The sequence below is a fragment of the Sphaeramia orbicularis genome, unplaced genomic scaffold (genome assembly GCF_902148855.1).
Source record: "Sphaeramia orbicularis unplaced genomic scaffold, fSphaOr1.1, whole genome shotgun sequence".
Taxonomy (NCBI): Eukaryota; Metazoa; Chordata; class Actinopteri; order Kurtiformes; family Apogonidae; genus Sphaeramia; species Sphaeramia orbicularis.
Window position 1 is genome coordinate 136321 of NW_021941442.1, and position 26506 is coordinate 162826.

Here is a 26506-nt window from a genome sequence, read left to right on the forward strand (position 1 = left end):
CCACGTTTCATGTTAGTCAAGTCAAGCCTGCGAGGGAAAGCCGGCTGGTACCCCCCACTCCGCCCCCACCGCCGCCTCGGCTCATCGATGGTGACCCGGTGTACTCAGTACGACGTCTCCTAGCGGCCCGCCGCCGTGGAAGAGGATTCCAGTACCTGGTGGATTGGGAGGGGTACGGACCAGAAGAGCGGTCCTGGGTCCCTGCGTCCTTCATCCTGGACCCGGAGCTCATCAGGGATTTCCATCATCGTCATCCTGAGGTTCCTGGGCCGTCTGGAGCCGTCCCTTGAGGGGGGGGGGTTCTGTCATATCAGTCCCTGGACTTTTACTTGTTTTGTCTGTCTTGTGTGTTGTTTCCTGTTTTATTTTGTTAGTTTCCCTCATGTGTCTTGTCTGGTGTCTTTACTTCCTCTTTGTGTTCACCTTTTCCCTGATTACCTGACTCCTCCCTGATTGTCTCCACCTGTGTCCAATTGTCTTCCCGCCCTCTTGTGTATTTAAACCCTGTGTTTTCCCCTGTTCGTTGCCAGTTCGTTTTCAACCCTTGGTGTGATAACTTACCAGCGTTTTTTGATCCTGCCTGCCTGTTGTGACCTGTTTTGCCCATCGACCTCCGACTCTGCCTGTTCCTCGTCTGCCTGCTCGTCTGCCTTCGACCTGGTTTGTCCATCACACCCGAGAATACGCCTGACCCCTGTCTGTTCCTCCGCCTTGGTGCCTTTTCCTGGTTTTGACCCCTGCCTGGACTATCGGTACGTGAGCCTGCCTGACCCTATGTACGTTTGCCTGTCTGATTGTCTGCCCGTGTATGACCTGGTTTGCCCTCTGATTCTCCTTTGCTATCTCCTAGTCGGGTTCCCCTCGTGTGCTCCCGACCTGGGCCGTAACGTGGTTCACTTAAGATCCGAAGCCGAGACGATTCCCCAACTCAGTCCAGCTGAAGATATATTCATTTCCATTCTGTGTGAACCTGTTACTCTGACTATTACTAATAAATCCCTTTTAACTGTACTCCTGTCTGAGGGTCTTGCATCTGGGTCCAGTACTCGTACTATCTGTCCTAACAGTCTCGCCACTCTTCTTCATCTTTTTTATAGAGCCGTTAAGTCAATGGATAGGGCAGAGTCCTGACATTACAGGAGTTCAGATGGCATCTGGTCAACGAAAACTGTCCTTATTTGTGGATGATTTGCTGTTAACCTTAACCAACCCAACGCAAACCTTAACAAAATTTATGAAAATGATCAAGGAATATGGTTCAGTGTCAGGTTACAAGATTAATATTAACAAAACCCAGGTCTTCACACTAAACTACAGCCCACCAAATAAAATCAGGAATTTGTACAGATGGAATTGGGAAGCTGAATCTGTCAAATATTTAGGTGTCATACTAACCAAAGAGTTTTCCAGGACTTCTGAGGCGAACTGTGGCCCCCTAACAACAAAGCTAAATGCAGAGATACAAAGGTGGAATGTGATCCCCTATTTACATTTATATTCCAGAACAGAGTCAGTCAGAATTAACTTTCTTCCACGCTTGTTGTATTTATTTCGGTGTCTATCAATACTAATATCAGGCAATTTGTAGAGTGGGACAGATTAATATCGCAATATATTTGGCATGGGAAAAAGGCTAGAGTAAGCTACAAAGTTCTGCAGTTGAAAAAGGAAAAGGTGGTCTGGGTCTTCCCAATCTAAAGGAATATTATCTGGCAGCACGGCTAAGACCTTTAATGTGTTTGTGCTTTCTGTCATACAAAGCAGGTGGGAGGACATAGAAGGTACATCAGTGGAAGGAATACCTATAATGTCTGTGTTTATGGATAAAGAATTACAAAATGAGTTAAAGGTACCAGGTGATTCAATGTTACACACAATGCTGGATTCCTGGAAAAAGATAATTAAAATCTGTCAAATAGATAACCAGATCAAAATACTCAGGTGGTGCGGCTTTGACTCAGCATTTAAACCAAACCAGAGTGATGGGAGATTCAAAAGGTGGATCAGGAAAGGACTGACCACAGATGACTCATTCATGCACACAGGGGTGTTTCAGAGTTTTGAAGAACTTAAGAGATCTCATGGGTTGGAAAAGGAGGACTTCTGCAGGTATCTGCAGGTTAGATCTTATTTTCACCAGAATCTACGAGATACCTGGGAATCAGCTGGTCTTAATTTCTTTAATATGTTTTTATCCCTGTTTAAATCAGACCCATGCACCAAAGCTGTTTCCAGGTTCTCCAGCGGTGTTCTGCTGTCTATGAAGGCTGACACAGACCACATTGGAAAGAAGTGGGAGAAGAAGGAAACCTAGTTCTACCAGCGGACAGATGGGAAAAGATCCTCAAACTACAATGGATGACCTCAAGCTCCAACAACTGGAGGGAATTCTGTTGGAAAAGTATTGTTAGATTTTTTGTAACTCCAGCCCAGAAAAAACATGAGGGCAGTGGAGACACCTGTTGGACACTCTGTGGGACAAAGAACGCCAGCACTGTCATATTTTCTGGAGTTGTCCAGTCATCAAACCATTTTGGGAACAGCTGTGTGAACATTTAAATCACATTTTAACTGAAAAAATTCCTTGTAAATGTGAAGCCCTACACTTAGGAGATATTTCATGTGAGAACTGGACTCCGAAAGATAAAAAACTGTTGTTAATGCTTTTGGCAGCGAGTAAAAAACTATCAGGAGAAAATGGTTAAAGACTGAAGCACCCACAACTGAAGAATGGATGGACATGGGACAGGACAATTACATTCTGGAGAAGTTGACATTTGGTTTTAAGGGTCAAAAGGAATCTGTTTTCACTATTTGGTCAAAATGGACAAACTATGTTAAATTTGTAATGGATGTGAAATGAATGCATCAGTGATGTGAATACTTATATGTGAAACATTTCTGTTTAGAGTGATGTAAACATTCACACCTTATAGAGTCTTGTCTTATCAATGAAGTAGTGGAGTAAGCCCTCTCCTCCAGCCCACTTTTCTTTTTTTCTTTTCTTTTTTTCTTTTATTTTATGCATTCTTTATATGACAAAAAATCTTGGAAAAAATCTTCATTTGATGTGTAGAAATTGAACTATGGCTGTAACAGAAGTTTTGTAACATGTACTTTTCCAAATAAAGAATTAAAAAAAAACTAGAACTGCGAGCAGTTATGAACGGGGGCCAAGCCTCCCCGCCCACTCGGACCCCAGGCCCCACAGAGCCCACGGAAGTCGTCCTCGAAGGACGTGGGTCTGGGGCTGAGCTGGTGGAGGCTGGGCCCCGTTCATAAGGGTTTACAGTTGGAGTTAGTATTCCACCGTCTGAGCCGCTGTATTCACTGGAATGGGACAAATGCACCAGTAGAGTGGAAGGAGGAATGTGTGGGACTGGGATTAGTTGGAATAGATTACACTCACGTAGACCAATCATTACTAAACTTTACAGCTGGTCTCAGGAGTGACCTCACATCATACTCACCAAATTTCGTTGAAATCTGTAAAGGCTTTACAGAGATAAAAAATTCACATATTAGCAGCACCCAATAGAGGCTAACATTCATCAAATTTGGCTCATACCCTCACAGTGACATGTTAACCAAGTACCTACTATTTGGTGTTGATAGCATTTAATTTGTCCGAGATATGTAATAGTTAACATTTTTTTCGCTAGCTACAGAAATTTATTCATCAATAATTTTCAAATTTTTTGACCGAACAAAATTCTATTGATAACTTAGTATCATGTCGATGGGAAGAGCGTACATGCTAAGATTCAAGAAGATTGGACCAAATCCCAAGTAGGAGTTTGAAAAAGTAGGTTTTCCAGTTTTCGCAATTTTGCCGGTTTAAAAGTCATCCCCCAAATCTGCCTGACCACGCCCATGTGATTCAACCCTATTCAGGGAATCTGAGGATATGAGGTTTTTTAATGTGTGATATGCAGTGTGGGAGTTATAGACCAAAATGCATATGCCTTGGTTCTATGGCCCCCTGCTGGTGGACATATATAATTGTTTGCGTCTCAGTTCCGTGCAGGGGTCTGGACCAACCCTCCAAATGTCAGCGCTCTACCATGTACGCTTTAGGCTGCAGGAACAGTTGGAGCCGGATTCCCTGCATTCACTGGAATGGGACCAATGCATTAGGAATGCAAAAGGAGGAATGTGTGGGACTGGGATTTGTTGTAATAAATTACACCCACATTGACCAATCATTACCAAACTTTACAGCTGGTCTCAGGAGTGACCCCACATCATGCTCACCGAATTTCGTGTGAATCGGACCAACTTTTTTGTGACTTGGTTTTTCTCTGCTTATAGCGCCACCTATTGTCCGATTTTCGCCAAACTTGGTACAGAGCTTCTGGTTGACCTTTAAAACAAGTATCTTAAGTTTAATGTGGATAGCATTTATTTTGACAAAGATATGCAACAATATGTGTTTTTTCGCTAGCAAAAAAATTTGTACATTTATCACTAGCGCATTTTTTACAGCAGCAAACTGATTGTAATAACTTTAGATCAGAAGCCTCTGGAGATTGTCTGTGCAAAGTTTGAAGCCAATGGGGCTTAAACCCTCATCGGAGTTTGAAAAAGTATGTTTTCGATATGTAGCAACTTAGAAAGAAAAATATGCAGTGGAAGTGGGCGTGGCCTATGTCAGAAGACTCACCTCTATCCAAGGAATACAAAGATGTAAAGTTTATGAATGTGTCATTTAAAATGTGGAAGTTAGAGGCAAAACGCGTATTTGTCCGTTATAGCGCCACCTAGTGGAGCACATCCACAGTTTTTGCTCTGGTAGATCTGTGTCCTATTCTATAGGGTCCATAGAAATTTCACAGCCCTCAGCAGAACAGTTCAGCTGTAGGAAATGTTTGTTGTTTAACTTGTAATAAGCCACGCCCACATTGTTAAGCCACACCCATCTTCAAGATATGGCCTCAGGAAGGGCCCTTCATCATACCCACCAAATTTCATAGAAATCGGTGTTGCCGTTTAGGAGATATAAATTTTTCATATTTGCAGTGCCCCCTAGTGGCCAACATTCACCAAATTCGGCTCATACCCTCACAGTCACATGACAACCAAGGATCTAAGATCTGGTGTTGATAGCTTTTACTTTGACTGAGATATGTAAGAGTTAGCATTTTTTCAGCTAGCTACAGAAATTTGTTCTTTAATTATTTGCGCATTTTTCGACCAAAAAAAATTCTTGTGATAACTTTGGATCAGGCTTATGAGAAGAGTGTATGTGCCAAAATTCATGCAGATCGGACAAACTCCCAAGTCGGAGTTCGAAAAAGTAGGTTTTTCAGTTTTTGCCATTTTGCGGGGAAAAAAGTCATGGCGGAAATGGGCGTGGCCTAGCTCACTTGATTCAGTACTATTCAGGGAATCCGAGGATATAAGGTTTTTGAATGTGCGACATACGGTGTGGGAGTTATAGGCCAAAACGCATTGTCCTTGATTATAGCGCCCCCTGCTTGTGAATATATGTGCATTTTTGCGTCTGAGGTCCCTGCAGGGGTCTGGACCAACCCTCCAAATTGCACCACTGTACCATGTATGGTTTAGGCTGCAGTAACAGTTTTATCAACGGAAGAATAAAAATAATAATATTGATGATGATGATGAATAAAAATCCATACAAAAACAATAGGGTTCCACAGCACCGCTGGAACTGGCATACGCGTCCCCCAGTCCCCGCGGGCTTGGCCCCCTAATAAATAATAATAAGATGACATTTACCGATGGCAAACAATTTTATATATATATATATATATATATATAATATACATATATATATATGTGTGTGTGTGTGTGTATATATATATGTATATATATATATATATATATATATATATATATATATATATACACACACACACAGGGTGGGGAAGCAAAATGTACAATATTCTGAGGCAGGGATTGAAACACAGTGTATGACCAATTAGTTTATTGAAAGTCATGAGAATTTATTTGCCACAAGAAAATGTCCATAATAGAAAATGTTTTTATTCTATGTGTCCTCCTTCTTTCTCAATAACTGCCTTCACACGCTTCCTGAAACTTGTGCAAGTGTTCCTCAAATATTGGGGTGACAACTTCTCCCATTCTTCTTTAATAGTATCTTCCAGACTTTCTGGTAATAGTTTTGCTCATAGTCATTCTCTTCTTTCCATTATAAACAGTCTTTATGGACACTCCAACTATTTCTGAAATCTCCTTTGGTGTGACGAGTGCATTCAGCAAATCACACACTCTTTGACGTTTGCTTTCCTGATTACTCATATGGGCAAAAGTTTGTGAAAAGGTATGGATAATAGTGTTAGGTATGATTATGACATCAGTATATGTTTGGGTTCAAAACAACTGACGTAGTGTCTGCTGAGAAAAAACAACTAAATGTTCATTATAAATTTTGCTTCCCCACCCTGTGTACCTATATATATATATATATATATATATATATATATATATATATATATATATATATACAGTCCCCTCCTGATAATTTAATCCAATAGACTATACAGTCGTAGAGCAATAACACGTAAATCTCATTTCAAGTCAGAGATCTGAAAACCACACAGCTCTAATTTGACCAAACTCCATTCAAACTTTTGACAAATTCCAAACTGTTCCGAATAAACTCCCAGCAGGAGTTCAGGAGGCCTTCCATGTCTTTACCTGCTGATGAACCTGCCTTTGTCTAAAACACTGGTTGGAATTGAATGACGCAGAAGACCTGATACAGGAAGACCTGATCCAGAAGACCTGATCCAGAAGACCTGACGGAGAAGACCTGACGCAAAAGACCTGACACAGAAGACCTGACATAGAAGACCTGATACAGAAGACCTGACGCAAAAGACCTGACACAGAAGACCTGACATAGAAGACCTGATACAGAAGACCTGACGCAGAAGACCTGATACAGGAAGACCTTATCCAGAAGACCTGATACAGAAGACCTGACGCAGAAGACCTGATACAGGAAGACCTGATCCAGAAGACCTGATACAGAAGACCTGACACAGAGGACCTGACGCAGAAGACCTGATACAGAAGACCTGACGCAAAAGACCTGATACAGGAAGACCTGATCCAGAAGACCTGACACAGAGGACCTGACGCAGAAGACCTGATACAGAAGACCTGACGCAGAAGACCTGATACAGAAGATCTGACGCAAAAGACCTGACACAGAACAACTAATACAGAAGACCTGATACAGAGGACCTGACGCAGAAGACCTGATACAGAAGACCTGACGCAGAAGACCTGATACAGAAGATCTGACGCAAAGACCTGACACAGAACAACTAATACAGAAGACCTGATACAGAAGACCTGACGCAGAAGACCTGATACAGAAGATCTGACGCAAAAGACCTGACACAGAAGACCTGATACAGAAGACCTGATACAGAAGACCTGATGCAGAAGACCTGACGCAAAAGACCTGATAAAGAAGACCTGATACAGAAGATCTGATATAGAAGACCTGACACAGCAGACCTGACGCAGAAGACCTGATACAGAAGACCTGATACAGGAGACCTGATACAGAAGACCTGGCACAGCAGACCTGAACCAGAAGACCTGATACAGAAGACCTCATACAGAAGACCTGATCCAGAAGACCTGATACAGAAGACCTAAGTAAGTAAGTAAATTTTATTTATAGAGCACTTTTCACAGAGTCACAAAGTGCTTTATCAATTCAAATCAGAATCAAATCAAATGTCGCATTAACCTGACGCAGAAGACCTGATACAGGAAGACCTGATACAGAAGACCTGATACAGAAGACCTGATGCAGAAGACCTGATCCAGAAGACCTGATCCAGAAGACCTGATCCAGAAGACCTGATGCAGAAGACCTGATACAGGAAGACCTGATCCAGAAGACCTGATACAGAAGACCTGACACAGAGGACCTGACGCAGAGGACCTGACGCAGAAGACCTGATACAGAAGATCTGACGCAAAAGACCTGACACAGAAGAACTAATACAGAAGACCTGACACAGAAGACCTGACACAGAAGACCTGATACAGAAGACCTGATACAGAAGACCTGATGCAGAAGACCTGACGCAAAAGACCTGATAAAGAAGACCTGATACAGAAGACCTGATATAGAAGACCTGACACAGCAGACATGACGCAGAAGACCTGACACAGAAGACCTGACACAGAAGACCTGATTTGGAGACCTGATACAGGAGACCTGACGCAGAAGACCTGATACAGAAGACCTGACACAGCAGACCTGACACAGCAGACCTGACGCAGAAGACCTGACAAAGAAGACCTGATACAGAGGACCTGATACAGAAGACCTGGCAGAGCAGACCTGAACCAGAAGACCTGATACAGAAGACCTCATACAGAAGTCCTGATCCAGAAGACCTGACACAGAAGACCTAATACAGAAGACCTGATCCAGAAGACCTGACGCAGAAGACCTGATCCAGAAGACCTGACACAGAAGACCTGATACAGAAGACCTGATCCAGAAGACCTGACACAGAAGACCTGATCCAGAAGACCTGATCCAGAAGACCTGATACAGAAGACCTGACAGCCCAGACCAGAGTTTATACACACACTAATAAACACTGAATTAACACTACAGAGTTAATAGAGTTTACACACACACAAACAGACCGGTTCTGAGCCCTGTGGATCCAGGCTGGGCTTCAGTGGATAAAGGGGGGCAGATGGTCCAGAGTCCTGGGGCGGGGCTTCTACGTTGGACTCACCTGGTATCAGCTGATATGACGAACACAGCCGACTGTTGACGGACGTCCAGGGCCATTCCTACAAAAGACAAACAAACATCAGCTGTTTGTTAGATGGAAACACCCGTTTATGAACACTGAACACATGGGAGGCATGTTATGTTTATTTTCATTGTGATTTGACAAGAAATACATTCAAAAAGGTTCAATAAAATGCTCTAAATCAGATTTATGTTTAGTGACATCATGTCTCCTCTAATTCTTTGGATTCCTTCTGGATTTTTCTGGAATGAGTCCGGAGTTTCACAATGAACCAGAGCCAGGAGTCGAACCCTCAACCACAGCTGGACTCACACAGGCCTTTTCCCTCCATATGGTTCAGTCCTCTGACTCACACAGACCCAAAGCTGTGGACTGTTTTTTTAATCGTCTCTGCCGCCGACTATGACAATGAGTCATCACACTGTGCAAGTGAAGGCAAGGACTAACATTTAAATATGGGGGTGGGGGTGGGGGTGGGGTGGGGGGGGTGGGGGGGCTTGTTGGTGTAGGTGATGATGCACCCACTCACATATGTGACAAACATGATTAGCATAAATGCACAGATGCACATGCACCTTCCACTGAAGGCTAAATGCAGATTTCCCATGAGCCTCTGCTTCTGTCTGTGAGTTCCTCAGCCTTTCTCACCTGAATCCACCAGGAGACACATCATCATCATCGTCGTCGGCGTTGTCATCATCATCATCTAGGTAACTCTAACCCTAACTCCAGTAAACTGGAAAAACTGTACACACGTTATACAGAGACGGTTCTATTTTTAAAAATATTAAGACCGCTGGCATTTGTACATGTCCCACACAGCCTCCTAAGTGCTTCTTAATATTAATAGGACCCACATACCAGCTCAGTGGGTCACATGATCTAATGGGGGCGTGGACAGGCAGGAGGGGTTTTGGGTCACATGATCTAATGGGGGCGTGGAAAGGCAGGGGGGGATTTGGGTTCCACCGTTGTTCCTAATGTGGATCCATTCAGGAACAGTCCACTGTGAGGACCAAGGCTCCTGTAGTCCAACAGCATACTGAACATCACTAAAGGTCAAAGGTCATGGCACCAAATCAAAGCCCATATGTAACTCCCTATCTATTATCAACAGTAATTATATCAATATGTTCAACTGTTTTCAACTGATAACACTTTGAAATGTGTCCCATTAAAAACCAACAGGATTTGGAAAAGGCTAAAAATTCATTAAAAAAATCAAAAAAACAATATTTCACAATTCTTTGAACAAACTTGGTATATTTTACCCCAAAGATGAGGACAATAATATACTAACCCTAACCCCATACTGACAACGATAATACAGCCCATCTGGACCCAGTCTGGACCTCCAGTCCAGACTGGGTCCAGATGTTCTCTACCTGCTTCTGCCACTTCAGTTTTGTATTCTTTACTACTACAACATTCCAGCTGATTTCCTCCTAAACCCATGGAACCAGAACCAGAACACACATATCAGTGGATGTCAAAGGTCACAGGTTCAGAACACACAACAGAACATCTACAAGAACACACATTAATTCTATAAATGTGTGTGTTCTGGTTCCGGACCTCTGATCCAAACGGTCATTCTGGACCTCTGATCCACACAGTCATTCTGGACCTCTGATCCAAACGGTCAGTCTGGACCTCTGATCCAAACAGTCAGTCTGGACCTCTGATCCAAACGGTCATTCTGGACCTCTGATCCAAACGGTCAGTCTGGACCTCTGATCCAAACGGTCAGTCTGGACCTCTGATCCAAACGGTCATTCTGGACCTCTGATCCAAACAGTCATTCTGGACCTCTGATCCAAATGGTCATTCTAGACCTCTGATCCAAACAGTCAGTCTGAACCTCTGATCCAAACGGTCATTCTGGGCCTCTGATCCAAACGGTCATTCTGGGCCTCTGATCCAAACGGTCATTCTGGGCCTCTGATCCAAACAGTCATTCTTGACCTCTGATCCGAACGGTCAGTCTGGACCTCTGATCCAAACGGTCATTCTGGACCTCTGATCCAAACGGTCAGTCTGGACCGCTGATCCAAACGGTCATTCTGGACCTCTGATCCCAACGGTCATTCTGGACCTCTGATCCAAACGGTCAGTCTGGACCACTGATCCAAACGGTCATTCTGGACCTCTGATCCAAACGGTCAGTCTAGATCTCTGATCCAAACGGTCAGTCTAGATCTCTGATCCAAACGGTCATTCTGGACCTCTGATCCAAACGGTCAGTCTAGATCTCCAGATCTCTGATCCAAACGGTCATTCTGGACCGCTGATCCCTCATTTACAGAATTAAACCAACAGCGCTGATCTGGGCCAAACCCTGAGGTTCAGATTCGGGGGGGGGGGGGGGGTCAGCTAATCCCTGACACTATCCTGACTCTGAAATGGACTACTGGAGTACTGGACCACTGGCCTAGGGTTAGGGTTCTGGACCTAAGGTTAGGGTTCTGGGCCCAGGGTTAGGGTTCTGGACCTAAGGTTAGGGTTCTGGACCTAGGGTTAGGGTTCTGGACCTAAGGTTAGGGTTCTGGGCCTAGGGTTAGGGTTCTGGGCCTAGGGTTAGGGTTCTGGGCCTAGGGTTAGGGTTATGTCTTTAGGGTTAGGTCCAGAACCCTAACCCTAGCATATATGTGTGTTAGAGGGTTAACCCTAACCCTACTAATAGTCTCCTCAGGTCTACAAGGGTCCAGGTCAGACCACCTCAGTCTGCTCAGGTCTACAGGGGTCCAGGTCAGACCACCTCAGTCTCCTCAGGTCTACAGGGGTCCAGGTCAGACCACCTCAGTCTGCTCAGGTCTACAGGGGTCCAGGTCAGACCACCTCAGTCTCTTCAGGTCTACAGGGGTCCAGGTCAGACCACTTCAGTCTGCTCAGGTCTACAGGGGTCCAGGTTGATCTGGATCTGGTTTTATTTGAATCCTTTACTTCAGTTCAGTCACATGCCTTCCACCCAGCGCAGACTCCCATCATGCATTGCATTTGACCTAAATACTGTCTGATGATTCTGCTTTTTGACAAACACACACTAATCTGTTCCAAAATGCACCGACTGTTTAATGAAGCACCGGGGGGGGGGGGGGGTTGATTAGCTTCATGTGTTGGATAGAGTGGATCTGAACACCATCATAGTGGTGTGTGTGTGTGTGTGTGTGTGTGTGTGTGTGTGTGTGCGCGCAGTGGTGGGGGGTGTTCAGTCCAGGCTGTGTGTTGTTTCTTCACTTCAAAGCCTTTGTTCGCTTCAGTCTCCTGGGAACCACTGTCCTGGTTTAAGGGTTGGACTAACACACACACATGCACACACGCACACGCACACACACACACACACACACACACAGGGGGTTCAGGTTCAGCCTGGATCATTGGGATCCTGTTCTGGTCCTGAACTACAACCCAAACCCAAACCTGTTCTGTTCTATTCAGTTCTATGTGTTCTACCTGTTCTGTTTCTGTCTGACAGAACACACATGGTCAGGACGACGACCACAGTATTGTGTGTGTGTGTGTGTGTGTGTGTGTGTGTGTGTGTGTGTGTGTGTGTGTGTGTGTCTAACCCTATGGATCATGGGCTTAGTGTCCATATGTGGTTTTATTTATAGCTGGTGGATCGGCTGAGGCCCAGAGGGTCAGCTGACAAGGAATTAGACAAACTAGACCAGAGTCCAGACCAGCACACACTGACACCTAACTACTGACACACAACCAGTGACACACAACTACAGACACACCTACTACTGACACACAACTACAGACACAACTACTGCTGACACACAACTATTGGCACACAACTACTACTGACACAACTACAGACCCAAATACTACTGACACACAACTACTACTGACACACAAATATAGACACAACTACTACTGACACACAACTACACACACACACAACTACTACTGACACACAACTACTACTGACATACAACTACACACACACAACTACTACTGACACACAACTACTACTGACACACAAATATAGACACAACTACTACTGACACACAACTACACACACACAACTACTACTGACACACAACTACACACACAACTACTACTGACACACAACTACTACTGACATACAACTACAGCACACAACTACTGACACACAATTACTACTGACACATAACTACTGACACACAACTACTGACACAACTACTACTGACACACAACTACTGACACACAACTACTACTGACACAACTACAGACACAAATACTACTGACACAAATATAGACACAACTACTACTGACACGCAACTACACACACACAACTACTACTGACATACAACTACAGCACACAACTACTGACACACAACTACTACTGACACATAACTACACACACAACTACTACAGACACACAGCTACTACTGACACACAACTACTGACACAAAACACACTCAATTGTTATTTAATCACAACAGGATCTAATGTTCTATCACAAAATTGTTCTAATTCTCCTCGTTTCCAGAGGAACTCCCATCTGCCTGTCAGTTAAAAGTGTTTTTAGGATGATTCAAATAATCATTATTTAATAAAACAGTGTTAAATATATATAATAAATACAATTTAAACAAGAAAGAAAAACAAGAAAACAAAAATGAAAATACACAATATGTGCATTTGAATAAATACCTAAAAATATCCATACAGTTCTTTTTAATATCCATATAGTATATGTGAAAAGAAGTGTCACCATATATTGCAGAACTGATGTTTTCGAACAGCCTTATTCGTGTCTCTGTGCAGCAGTCGGTCGGACTTATTTGTCTCCAACAGTCCGACCAAACAGCTGCGCCTCCTCCTCTTCCTCCTCCTCCCCCCTCCCCCCCCCCCCCCCCCCCCCCGTTTTCCATTTAATACAACTGTGATATAAGTGAATCATAACACTGACAGTTTTAAGCTGTGATTACCAGAGGATTACCAGTTTCACTGTGGCACTGCACTCAACCATGGACGCTGCTGAGGTAGATTAATGCCCCCCCCCCCCCCCCCAGCCCTGGCCCCTCCCAGCAGTCATCTCTAACATGACAGCAGAATATGTGTTGGAGGTTCATGCTAAGTCTATTAGGACACGGCTCTAATCCTGTGAGCCAAAGGTCATTTCTAAGTAGACAGAGAGATTAAGGACGAGGGTTCTGCCACCGCAGCGTCAAACACACACTGCACCTGCACCTGTCCGTCAAACACACTGCACCTGCACCTGTCCGTCAAACACACTGCACCTGTCCATCAAACACACTACACCTGCACCTGTCCGTCAAACACACTGCACCTGCACCGGTCTGTCAAACACACTGCACCTGCACCTGTCCATCAAACACACTGCACCTGCCCGTCAAACTCACTGCACCTGCACCTGTCCATCAAACACGCTGCACCTGTCCGTCAAACACACTGCACCTGCACCTGTCCATCAAACACACTGCACCTGCACCTGTTCGTCAAACACACTGCACCTGTCCGTCAAACACACTGCACCTGCACCTATCCATCAAACCCACTGCACCTGCACCTGTCCGTCAAACACACTGCACCTGCCCGTTAAACACACTGCACCTGCACCTGTCCATCAAACACACTGCACCTGCACCTGTCCGTCAAACACACTGCACCTGCCCGTCAAACACACTGCACCTGCACCTGTCCATCAAACACACTGCACCTGCACCTGTCCATCAAACACTGCGCCTGCACCTGTCCGTCAAACACACTGCACCTGCACCCGTACCTGCACCTGTCCGTCAAACACACTGCACCTTCACCTGCACCTGTCCGTCAAACACACTGCACCTGCAGCCATATCTGCACCTGTCCGTCAAAAACATTGCGCGTGCACCTGTCCGTCAAACACACTGCACCTGCCACTCAAACCCACTGCACCTGCATCTGTCCGTCAAACACACTGCACCTGCACCTGTCTGTCAAACACACTGCACCTGCACCTGTCCATCAAACACACTGCACCTGCCCGTCAAACTCACTGCACCTGCACCTGTCCATCAAACACACTGCACCTGTCCGTCAAACACACTGCACCTGCACCTGTCCATCAAACACACTGCACCTGCACCTGTTCGTCAAACACACTGCACCTGTCCGTCAAACACACTGCACCTGCACCTATCCATCAAACACACTGCACCTGCACCTGTCCGTCAAACACACTGCACCTGTCCGTCAAACACACTGCACCTGCCCATCAAACCCACTGCACCTGCACCTGTCCGTCAAACACACTGCACCTGCCCGTTAAACACACTGCACCTGCACCTGTCCATCAAACACACTGCACCTGCACCTGTCCGTCAAACACACTGCACCTGCCCGTCAAACACACTGCACCTGCACCTGTCCATCAAACACAGTGCACCTGCACCTGTCCATCAAACACACTGCACCTGCACCTGTCCATCAAACACTGCGCCTGCACCTGTCCGTCAAACACACTGCACCTGCACCCGTACCTGCACCTGTCCGTCAAACACACTGCACCTTCAGCTGCACCTGTCCGTCAAACACACTGCACCTGCCACTCAAACCCACTGCACCTGCACCCACACATGCTCCTGTCTGTCAAACACACTGCATCTGTGCCTGCCACTCAAACCCACTGCACCTGCACCTGTCCGCCAAACACACTGCACCTGTCTATCAAACACACACTGCACCTGCACCCACACCTGTCCATCACAACCACTACACCTACACCTGCACCTGTCCGTCAAACACACTGCATCCGCACCTGTCCGTCAAACACACTGCACCTGCACCTGCACCTGTCCATCAAACACACTGTACCTGCACCTGTTCGTCAAACACACTGCACCTGCACCTGTCCATCAAACACACTGTACCTGCACCTGTCCGTCAAACACACTGCGCCTGCACCCGCACCTGTCCATCAAACCCAGTACATCTGAACCTGCAACTGTCCATCAAACCCACTGTGCCTGCACCTGCACCCGCGCCTGCACCTGTCCGTCAAACACACTGCACCCACACCTGTCACTCAAACCCACTGCACCTGCCCATCAAACACACTGCACCTGCACCTGTCCATCAAACACACTGCATCTGCACCTGTCCGTCAAACACACTGCACCTGCACCCACACCTGCACCTGTCCATCAAACACACTGTACCTGCACCTGTTCGTCAAACACACTGCACCTGCACCTGCCCATCAAACACACTGCACCTGCCCGTCACACTGCACCTGCACCCGCACCCACACCTGCACCCGCCCGTCAAACACACTGCACCTGCACCCGCACCAGTCCGTCAAACACGCTGCACCTGTCTGTCAAACCCACTGCACCTGCCCGTCAAACCCACTGCACCTGCACCTGCTCGTCAAACACACTGCACCTGCCACTCAAACCCACTGTACCTGCACCTGTCCGTCAAACACAAATACCCATCAGTCCCCACTGCACCTGCCACTCAAACACAAATACCCATCAGCCCCAGCTGTGGTCATGTGACAAGTGATAGGCAGATGCACACCCATGAAAATGACAAATGAAGCCGACGCACAACTGACAGAAACTACAGCTCCTCAAATGGTCACTGAAGGCCAGTCTACGTAAACCCACACAGACCCCCCCCACACACACACACACACACAGACCCCTCCCATATGAAAATGTACAACACCGGTCTAAGTAAACCCACTCAGAACCCCCACACACAGACCCCCCCCCACCCCACCCCCCATGAAAAGAATGAAGCTTATGTGGAAGTGTCCAGATCTGAACTGGGATATCTGCTGTAAACAGAACCAGTAGTACAGGGTCCAACAGTACCAGGATCCAACAGTACAGTGTCCAACAGTACAGGGTCCAACAGTACAGGGTCCAATAGTACAGGGTCCAACAGTACAGGGTCCAATAGTACAGGGTCCAACAGTACCAGGGTCCAACAGTACAGGGTCTAATAGTACAGGGTCCAATACTACAGGGTCCAATAGTACAGTGTCCAACAGTACAGGGTCCAACAGTAACAGAGTCCAACAGTACAGGGTCCAACGGTACAGGGTCCAACAGTACAGAGTCCAACAGTACAGAGTCCAACAGAACAGGGTCCAACAGTACAGAGTCCAACAGTACAGAGTCCAACAGAACAGGGTCCAATAGTACAGTGTCCAACAGTACAGGGTCCAACAGTAACAGAGTCCAACAGTACAGGGTCCAACGGTACAGAGTCCAACAGTAACAGAGTCCAACAGTACAGGGTCCAACAGTAACAGAGTCCAACAGTACAGGGTCCAATTGTACAGTGTCCAACAGTACAGGGTCCAGCAGTAACAGAGTCCAACAGTACAGGGTCCAACGGTACAGAGTCCAACAGTAACAGAGTCCAACAGTACAGTGTCCAACAGTAACAGAGTCCAACAGTACAGGGTCCAATAGTACAGGGTCCAACAGTACAGGGTCCAACAGAAACAGAGTCCAACAGTACAGGGTCCAACGGTACAGAGTCCAAAGGTACAGAGTCCAACGGTACAGGGTCCAACAGTACAGGGTCCAACAGTACAGAGTCCAACAGTACAGAGTCAAACAGAACAGGGTCCAACAGTACAGAGTCCAACAGTACAGAGTCCAACAGAACAGGGTCCAACAGTACAGAGTCCAACAGTAACAGAGTCCAACAGTACAGGGTCCAATAGTACAGTGTCCAACAGTACAGGGTCCAACAGTACAGAGTCCAACAGTACAGAGTCCAACAGTACAGAGTCCAACAGAACAGGGTCCAACAGTACAGGGTCCAACAGAACAGGGTCCAACAGTACAGAGTCCAACAGAACAGGGTCCAACAGTACAGAGTCCAACAGTACAGAGTCCAACTGGGTCCAGATCCATGGGGGACCGTGGGATTCAGATTCAGACTGAAATGAGGACACATGCTGGGTCCAACTGTAGTCAACTGTAAGTAATATTATTATTATTATTATTATTATTATTATTATTATTATTATTGTTATTATTGTTGTTGTTGTTGTTGTTGTTGTTGTTATTGTTGTTGTTATTATTACCGTCATTATTACTGTTGTTGTTCTATTCTCAGTCCCTTTGGTTCCCACAGACAGAACCTTCTGATCCAAACCTCCAGTCCAGTTCCTCCTGGTTCCAGGACTCGGTTCTCCTCCGGTTCTTACCTGGTGTAGTCGGTGTTTCAGTCGGTGTGTCTGTCTGTTTCTGTCGCTGCTTCCGTCCGTGTTTCCGTCGGTCTGTCCGTCCGGTACTCCAGCCGGTATCACTCCCACATTAAATCCAATCGGTCGGTTCCATTTCCCTCTTCGTCGTCGCACTCACGGAGACGCCTGGATCTCGTTTCGCTTTTGCGCGTCAGAAGGCGCCGCTCCGCCGATGACAGCCCCGGTGCGGACACGTACACCGGCGAGCATCCACGGAGCATCCACCGATAATCCACCGCGTCCGAATCAGCTGCCGTTTGAGTTTGAGAAGCGGTGAGACGTGTCTGAACTTTACCGGAGTCAGACCGTAAATATCCAGATGGTCAGAAACCCGGTGCAAACCCGTAGATCCCGGTAAAATCCTGCCCACACGCGGTGACGGTGTGTGTTGGTCCGGACTGAGCGGCTGTTGTCTGCGATGGGATCTGAAACCTGCAGATACAAGACACGGACAGACACTGCGCATGCGTGGACAGAGGAGAAACAGCAAACGGAGGCAACAGAGAAAACAGACAGACAGGAGACAACAGACAGACAACAGACAGACAAAAGAAAACAGACAGACAGGAGACAACAGACAGACAAAAGAAAACAGACAGACAGGAGACAACAGACAGACAACAGACAGACAAAAGAAAACAGACAGACAGGAGACAACAGACTGACAACAGACTGACAAAAGAAAACAGACAGACGGGAGACAACAGACAGACAACAGACAGACAGACAAAAGAAAACAGACAGACAGGAGACAACAGACAGACAAAAGAAAACAGACAGACAGGAGACAACAGACAGACAACAGACAGACAAAAGAAAACAGACAGACAGGAGACAACAGACTGACAACAGACTGACAAAAGAAAACGGACAGACGGGAGACAACAGACAGACAACAGACAGACAGACAAAAGAAAACAGACAGACAGGAGACAACAGACAGACAGACAAAAGAAAACAGACAGACAGGAGACAACAGACAGACAACAGACAGACAAAAGAAAACAGACAGACAGGAGACAACAGACAGACAACAGACAGACAGACAAAAGAAAACAGACAGACAGGAGACAACAGAGATAACCCTTACCAAAAAGAAGTATACCTCAAGTATAGTTGATTAAGTATACTTAAGTTTTGAAGTATACTTCCCAAAGTATACTTTTATCTATCAAGTATCCTGATACAAATATACTATTAGTGAACTTACAAGTAAACTTTTTGGGACTAAATTGGCCCAATTTCAGTTTATAAAAGTACACTTTCAAGTATACTTAACAGTAAACTTCTAGGTTTACTATTAGTTTACTGGGAATAAACTTGTAGTCCACTTTCTAGTTCATAAAAGTACACTTTGAAGTATACTTAAAGTTAAGTTTTTGGTAAGATATTGGTATCTTGAACGCTTATGCCACGTAACTTTGCTTGAGTGTGACCTGTGAGATAAACAGAAACACACACACAAAAACAAAGAAAACATTTAAAATAATAATTCTACCCACAGCTGATATTTAAGTAAAAATGTAAAGATATCAACAACTTTGGGGCCACAATCAAAATGTAAAGTATCAAAGGTACTTAGGAAAGGATTAAGACTTCAGTTGGATATTGGTTGTATGAAGAAAACAATGAAATGAAATTGCTTCATGTGCATTACAAACAGTGGTCTGACTGTTTGTGTGGTCTGACTGTTTCTGTGGTTTGACTGTTTGTGTGGCCTGACTGTGTCTGTGGTCTGACTGTGTCTGTGGTCTGACTGTTTGTGTGGTCTGACTGTGTCTGTGGTCTGACTGTTTGTGTGGTCTGACTGTTTGTGTGGTCTGATTGTGTCTGTGGTCTGACTGTGTCTGTGGTCTGACTGTTTGTGTGGTCTGACTGTGTCTGTGGTCTGACTGTTTCTGTGGTCTGACTGTTTGTGTGGTCTGTCTGTTTGTGTGGTCTGATTGTGTCTGTGGTCTGACTGTGTCTGTGGTCTGACTGTTTGTGTGGTCTGACTGTTTGTGTGGCCTGACTGTTTGTGTGGTCTGACTGTGTCTGTGGTCTGACTGTGTCTGTGGTCTGACTGTTTGTGTGGTCTGACTGTTTGTGTGGTCTGATTGTGTCTGTGGTCTGACTGTGTCTGTGGTCTGACTGTGTCTGTGGTTTGACTGTTTGTGTGGTCTGACTGTTTGTGTGGTCTGACTGTGTCTGTGGTCTGACTGTTTGTGTGGTCTGACTGTTTGTGTGGTCTGATTGTGTCTGTGGTCTGACTGTTTGTGTGGTCTGACTGTGTCTGTGGTCTGACTGTGTCTGTGGTCTGTCTGTTTGTGTGGTCTGACTGTGTCTGTGGTCTGACTGTTTGTGTGGTCTGATTGTGTCTGTGGTCTGACTGTTTGTGTGGTCTGACTGTTTGTGTGGTCTGATTGTGTCTGTGGTCTGACTGTGTCTGTGGTCTGACTGTGTCTGTGGTCTGACTGTTTGTGTGGTCTGACTGTGTCTGTGGTCTGACTGTTTGTGTGGTCTGATTGTGTCTGTGGTCTGTCTGTGTCTGTGGTCTGACTGTTTCTGTGGTCTGACTGTTTGTGTGGTCTGATTGTGTCTGTGGTCTGTCTGTTTGTGTGGTCTGACTGTGTCTGTGGTCTGTCTGTGTCTGTGGTCTGATTGTGTCAGTGGTCTGACTGTGTCTGTGGTCTGACTGTTTGTGTGGTCTGATTGTGTCTGTGGTCTGTCTGTGTCTGTGGTCTGATTGTGTCAGTGGTCTGACTGTGTCTGTGGTCTGACTGTTTGTGTGGTCTGATTGTGTCTGTGGTCTGTCTGTGTCTGTGGTCTGACTGTTTGTGTGGTCTGTCTGTTTGTGTGTTCTGATTGTGTCTGTGGTCTGTCTGTGTCTGTGGTCTGATTGTGTCAGTGGTCTGATTGTGTCTGTGGTCTGTCTGTGTCTGTGGTCTGATTGTGTCAGTGGTCTGATTGTGTCTGTGGTCTGTCTGTGTCTGTGGTCTGATTGTGTCAGTGGTCTGATTGTGTCTGTGGTCTGTCTGTTTGTGTGGTCTGATTGTGTCTGTGGTCTGATTGTGTCTGTGGTCTGACTGTGTCTGTGGTCTGACTGTTTGTGTGGTCTGACTGTTTCTTTGCAGCAGTGACAGTAGTTTGTAGTTTGTATTTCCTCTTGGGGATTACTACAGTAAATCTATCTATCCATCTATATCCAGATCACAGAGCCACAGGCTTTATCTGCTTTTATGGAGCGTCTGATCTGCACTAACTCTGTTCCTGTGCATTAGAACATAAGCCTTCAACAATAGAGAGGATTCAACAATAGAGAGGAGCGCACAGAGACTGAGTCTGATCCACCATCTGGGATCAGGACATCAGAAGGGCCATTAGAACCGACACAGGTGGCACCACCAAGGATTAGAACCAACACATGTGAAACCACCAAGCACTAGAACCGACACATGTGGAACCACCAAGCACTAGAACCGACACATGTGGAACCACCAAGTATTAGAACCGACACATGTGGAACCATCAAGCTTTAGATCCGACACATGTGGAACCATCAAACTTTAGATCCGACACATGTGGAACCACCAAGCATTAGAATCGACTCGTGGAACCATCAAGCTTTAGAACCGACACATGTGGAACCATCAAGCTTTAGATCCGACACATGTGGAACTACCAAGCATTAGAATCGACACGTGGAACCATCAAGCTTTAGAACTGACACATGTGGAACCACCAAGCATTAGAACCGACACATGTGGAACCACCAAGCATTAAAATTGACACGTGGAACCATCAAGCTTTAGAACCAACACATGTGGAACCACCAAGCATTAGAACCGACACATGTGGAACCACCAAGCATTAGAATCGACATGTGGAACCATCAAGCTTTAGAACCAACACATGTGGAACCACCAAGCATTAGAACCGACACATGTGGAACCACCAAGTATTAGAACCGACACATGTGGAACCACCAAGCATTAGAATTGACACGTGGAACCATCAAGCTTTAGAACCAACACATGTGGAACCACCAAGCATTAGAACCGACACATGTGGAACCACCAAGCATTAGAATCGACACGTGGAACCATCAAGCTTTAGAACCAACACATGTGGAGCCACCAAGCATTAGAACCGACACATGTGGAACCACCAAGCATTAGAACCGACACATGTGGAACCACCAAGCATTAGAACCAACACATGTGGAACCACCAAGCATTAGAACCGACACATGTGGAACCACCAAGCATTAGAACCGACACATGTGGAACCACCAAGCATTAAAATTGACACGTGGAACCATCAAGCTTTAGAACCAACACATGTGGAACCACCAAGCATTAGAACCGACACATGTGGAACCACCAAGTATTAGAACCGACACATGTGGAACCACCAAGCATTAGAATTGACACATGGAACCATCAAGCTTTAGAACCAACACATGTGGAACCACCAAGCATTAGAACCGACACATGTGGAACCACCAAGCATTAGAATCGACATGTGGAACCATCAAGCTTTAGAACCGACACATGTGGAACCATCAAGCTTTAGATCCGACACATGTGGAACTACCAAGCATTAGAATCGACACGTGGAACCATCAAGCTTTAGAACTGACACATGTGGAACCACCAAGCATTAGAACCGACACATGTGGAACCACCAAGCATTAAAATTGACACGTGGAACCATCAAGCTTTAGAACCAACACATGTGGAACCACCAAGCATTAGAACCGACACATGTGGAACCACCAAGCATTAGAATCGACATGTGGAACCATCAAGCTTTAGAACCAACACATGTGGAACCACCAAGCATTAGAACCGACACATGTGGAACCACCAAGTATTAGAACCGACACATGTGGAACCACCAAGCATTAGAATTGACACATGGAACCATCAAGCTTTAGAACCAACACATGTGGAACCACCAAGCATTAGAACCGACACATGTGGAACCACCAAGCATTAGAATCGACACGTGGAACCATCAAGCTTTAGAACCAACACATGTGGAGCCACCAAGCATTAGAACCGACACATGTGGAACCACCAAGCATTAGAACCGACACATGTGGAACCACCAAGCATTAGAACCAACACATGTGGAACCACCAAGCATTAGAACCGACACATGTGGAACCACCAAGCATTAGAACCGACACATGTGGAACCACCAAGCACTACCAGAGGAGCAGAATGTATGTCCAATACAACAGCTGATCACCAGGAGGAGATGGAGACACTGTGGGTTTACACTGACTGTAACCATGACTGCACCTGTGGTCGTCATGGTTACCATGATGCACCACAGAAAGAGGAGGAGGAGCCATAACCCTCACCTGGAGGAACCAGACAAAGAGAGGGTGGAGGAGGTAGAGGAGGAGAGGGTGGAGATGGTGGACTGAGGCGGCACCAGGAGCCAACAGCCTGGGTTTTTCTTAGTTTATTTTTTTCGTCACCCAGTTCTGAAGGTGGAAGGAGTGCAGACAGTGCAGTAAAAATAGAACAGCCTCAGTTGTTGTTCTAGTTCCAGTGTTAGTAACAGTCGACTGATGAAAGGACTGTGCATGTGGACTGTGAACACAGACAGAGGAGAGGAAACCTAGAGACTGAGAGCATTAGAATTTAAAATGAGCATGGAGTGTCCAAATGAGATGAGTGGAAATAAGGTTCAATGTGAGCAAGAAAAGACAGCAGAAGGAAAAGAAGAGAGCAAAACAGAGCAAAGACCAAACAAGGAGAGAAAAGAGACACTCAGACCAGGGTCTGGACCGAAGGAAACCAGGGTCTGGATGGACTGATGTGGACCGAAGGAAACCAGGGTCTGGACGGACTGATGTGGACCGAAGGAAACCAGGGTCTGGACGGACTGATGTGGACTGAAGGAAACCAGGGTCTGGACAGACTATGGTGGACTGAAGGAGACCAGGGTCTGGACAGACTATGGTGGACTGAAGGAGACCAGGGTCTGGATGGACTGATGTGTGTAATAATAATAATAATAATAATAATAGTGGTGTTGGTCCGTGTGTCCTGTTCTTAATCATACTAACAGTAACCCCTCTCCTCGTCTGTATTTTCCTGTATGTGTGTGTTCATGTGCATCACCATGAGTCCAGATGATCCACTGTGACATCATCCCCAGGCTTTAATCCACTCACATAATGCATTTCCATACAGTCCAGTATAAGCCTGGACCAGGTGGACCAAGGTCAGGGGGACCAGGGTCAGGCGGACCAGGGTCAGCTGGACCAGGGTCTGAGTTGTAATGGACTGGAATCCACTGTGTGTGTGTGTGTGTGTGTGTGTGTGTGTACCATCTGTCACTGGGGTCTATACTGTTCTACTGTTCTCCGACAACCCCCCCGCCCCCCCCCCCCCAAGATAAAAGGACATAAAAGCACGTTAATGCTTCCATCCTGTTCCTGCAGCTGTGGGACATGTCCTGTTGTTTTCCTGAAAACTCCTGAATGATAGAAGATCACATGACATAAGATGACATGATATAAGATGACATGATAATGACTTCTTCATTAATACTAATAGCACACCAGACATAAGTCATAGTCTACTATGGGAATCTCTGAAGTGCTACCTGAGAGGACAAATTATTTCATATGTTTCTCTGCAAAGGAAAGTATACCTAACTTCTATTAGAAATATAACAGATAAGATCTCAGACTTAGACCAGTTATATTCTATTGCCCCATCTGATGATCTGTATAAACAGAGGCTTCTTCTCCAAACAGAATTTGATAATTATTCTACAGTTCAAGCAGAAGACATGCTCTTGAAGTCTAGACATGCCTATTATGAATTTGGGGACAAACCAAGTCAACTGCTGGCACAACAGCTGAGAAAGTCCATGGCTTCGAAAATGATACATGAAATTCAGGTGGGTGACACACTTACCTGTGACCCTGGTGAAATCAATAACGCCTTTATGTTATTTTATAATTCACTGAATTCATCTGAAGCAATCTATGATAAAGAGGAATTACAAGGCTTTTTCAAGGATCTTAAAGTTCTCCAAATTAATACTGATAAGGCTAATTTGCTGGAAAGCCCAATTACTCTTCAAGAAATTCAAAAGGCCATCTTTAAGATGCAAAGTGGGAAAAGTCCAGGTAGAGATGGGTTTTGTACTGAATTCTATAAAAAATTTTCAGACCAATTAGCTCCTCTTCTTTTGAATATGTACAGTGATTACCTCCGCCAAGGAGGTTCTGTTTTTGCCAGGGTTTGTTTGTTTGTTTGTTTGTCTGTCTGTCCGTTAGTGTGCAACATAACTCAAAAAGTTATGTACAGATTTGGATGAAATTTTCAGGGTTTGTTGGAAATGGGATAAGGAAGAAATGATTAACTTTTGGGGGTGATTCGGAAGAAATCCTGGATTCTGAAATTTAACTCAGGAATTGACAATGGGGTCCTCTATCACATTTCAAAGGCTGATCCGGATCTGATCCAGAAGGCGGATTTTATTTAAAAAAATAAATGTAGGATTTGTATCACCGATTATGTGGGGAATTTTTGCGCTTGGCGGAGGCCTGCGCTCTCCGAGTGCTTTTCTAGTTCATACTGCAATAAAAAAAACTTCCTCCCACATTACTTGAAACTCAAATATCCCTCTTACTGAAGAAAAATAAAAACTGTCAGCTCTGTACTTCCTATCGCCCTATTTCATTGCTAAATGTTGACATCAAAATACTAGCTAAAATCCTTGCTACTCGTTTGGAAACAGTAATGCCTGAAATTATATCTCCTGATCAAACTGGTTTCATTAAAAACAGGTTTTGTTTTTTTAATCTAAGACGTTTGTTCAACATAATTTATCATCCAAATAATTCTGCGGTTCCTGAAATGGTTATCTCTTTAGATGCGGAAAAAGCATTTGACCGCGTAGAATGGAACTATTTATTTTGCACACTTCAAAAATTTGGGTTTGGTACGATCTTTATTTCTTGGGTGAAACTATTATACACTGCTCCTGTCTCTTCAGTTCGCACAAATAATACTTTTTCCAGTCAATTTCCTGTCAGCAGAGGAACGAGGCAGGGCTGCCCCTTCTCACCCCTTCTTTTTGTGTTAGCTATCAAGCCGCTAGCATTAGCTCTGCGTCAAAATACTGGAATTAAAGGGATCACAAGAGAGGGCCAAGAACAACATGCGTCTCTTTATGCTGACGATTCGCTTTTGTTCATATCCGACCCACACACCAGTTTTCCACAGGTTTTTAATACTCTCAAAAAATTTGAAAGATTTTCAGGATACAAGTTAAACCTTGAGAAAAGTGAATTATTTCCAGTTAATGCTGCAGCTTGTAATTATCCACCTGACTCACTTCCTTTTAAAACAACCAACCAGTTTGATTATTTGGGCATCATTGTTACTCAAAAATATTATGATCTTTTCGCCGTTAATTTTCAAGTTTTACTAGATCAGACAAAGTCCACCCTACATCGTTGGTCCTCTCTTCCTTTATCTGTTGCTGGTCGTATAAA

At 45.2% G+C, this 26506-nt stretch overlaps 1 protein-coding gene across 1 annotated transcript in view; it reads right to left on the minus strand.

Annotated features, from left to right (window-relative positions):
* LOC115415755 (leucine-rich repeat and fibronectin type-III domain-containing protein 2-like) overlaps positions 1-18407 on the minus strand; it is a 50570-nt gene extending 32163 nt beyond the window's left edge. The window contains exons 1-2 of the mRNA XM_030129394.1: positions 17956-18407; positions 8766-8823 (exon numbers count right to left, since the gene is read on the minus strand). The gene's annotated coding sequence lies outside the window, so the exon portion shown is untranslated. The remainder of the gene's footprint in view (positions 1-8765; positions 8824-17955) is intronic.
* Positions 18408-26506: the final 8099 nt, after the last annotated feature.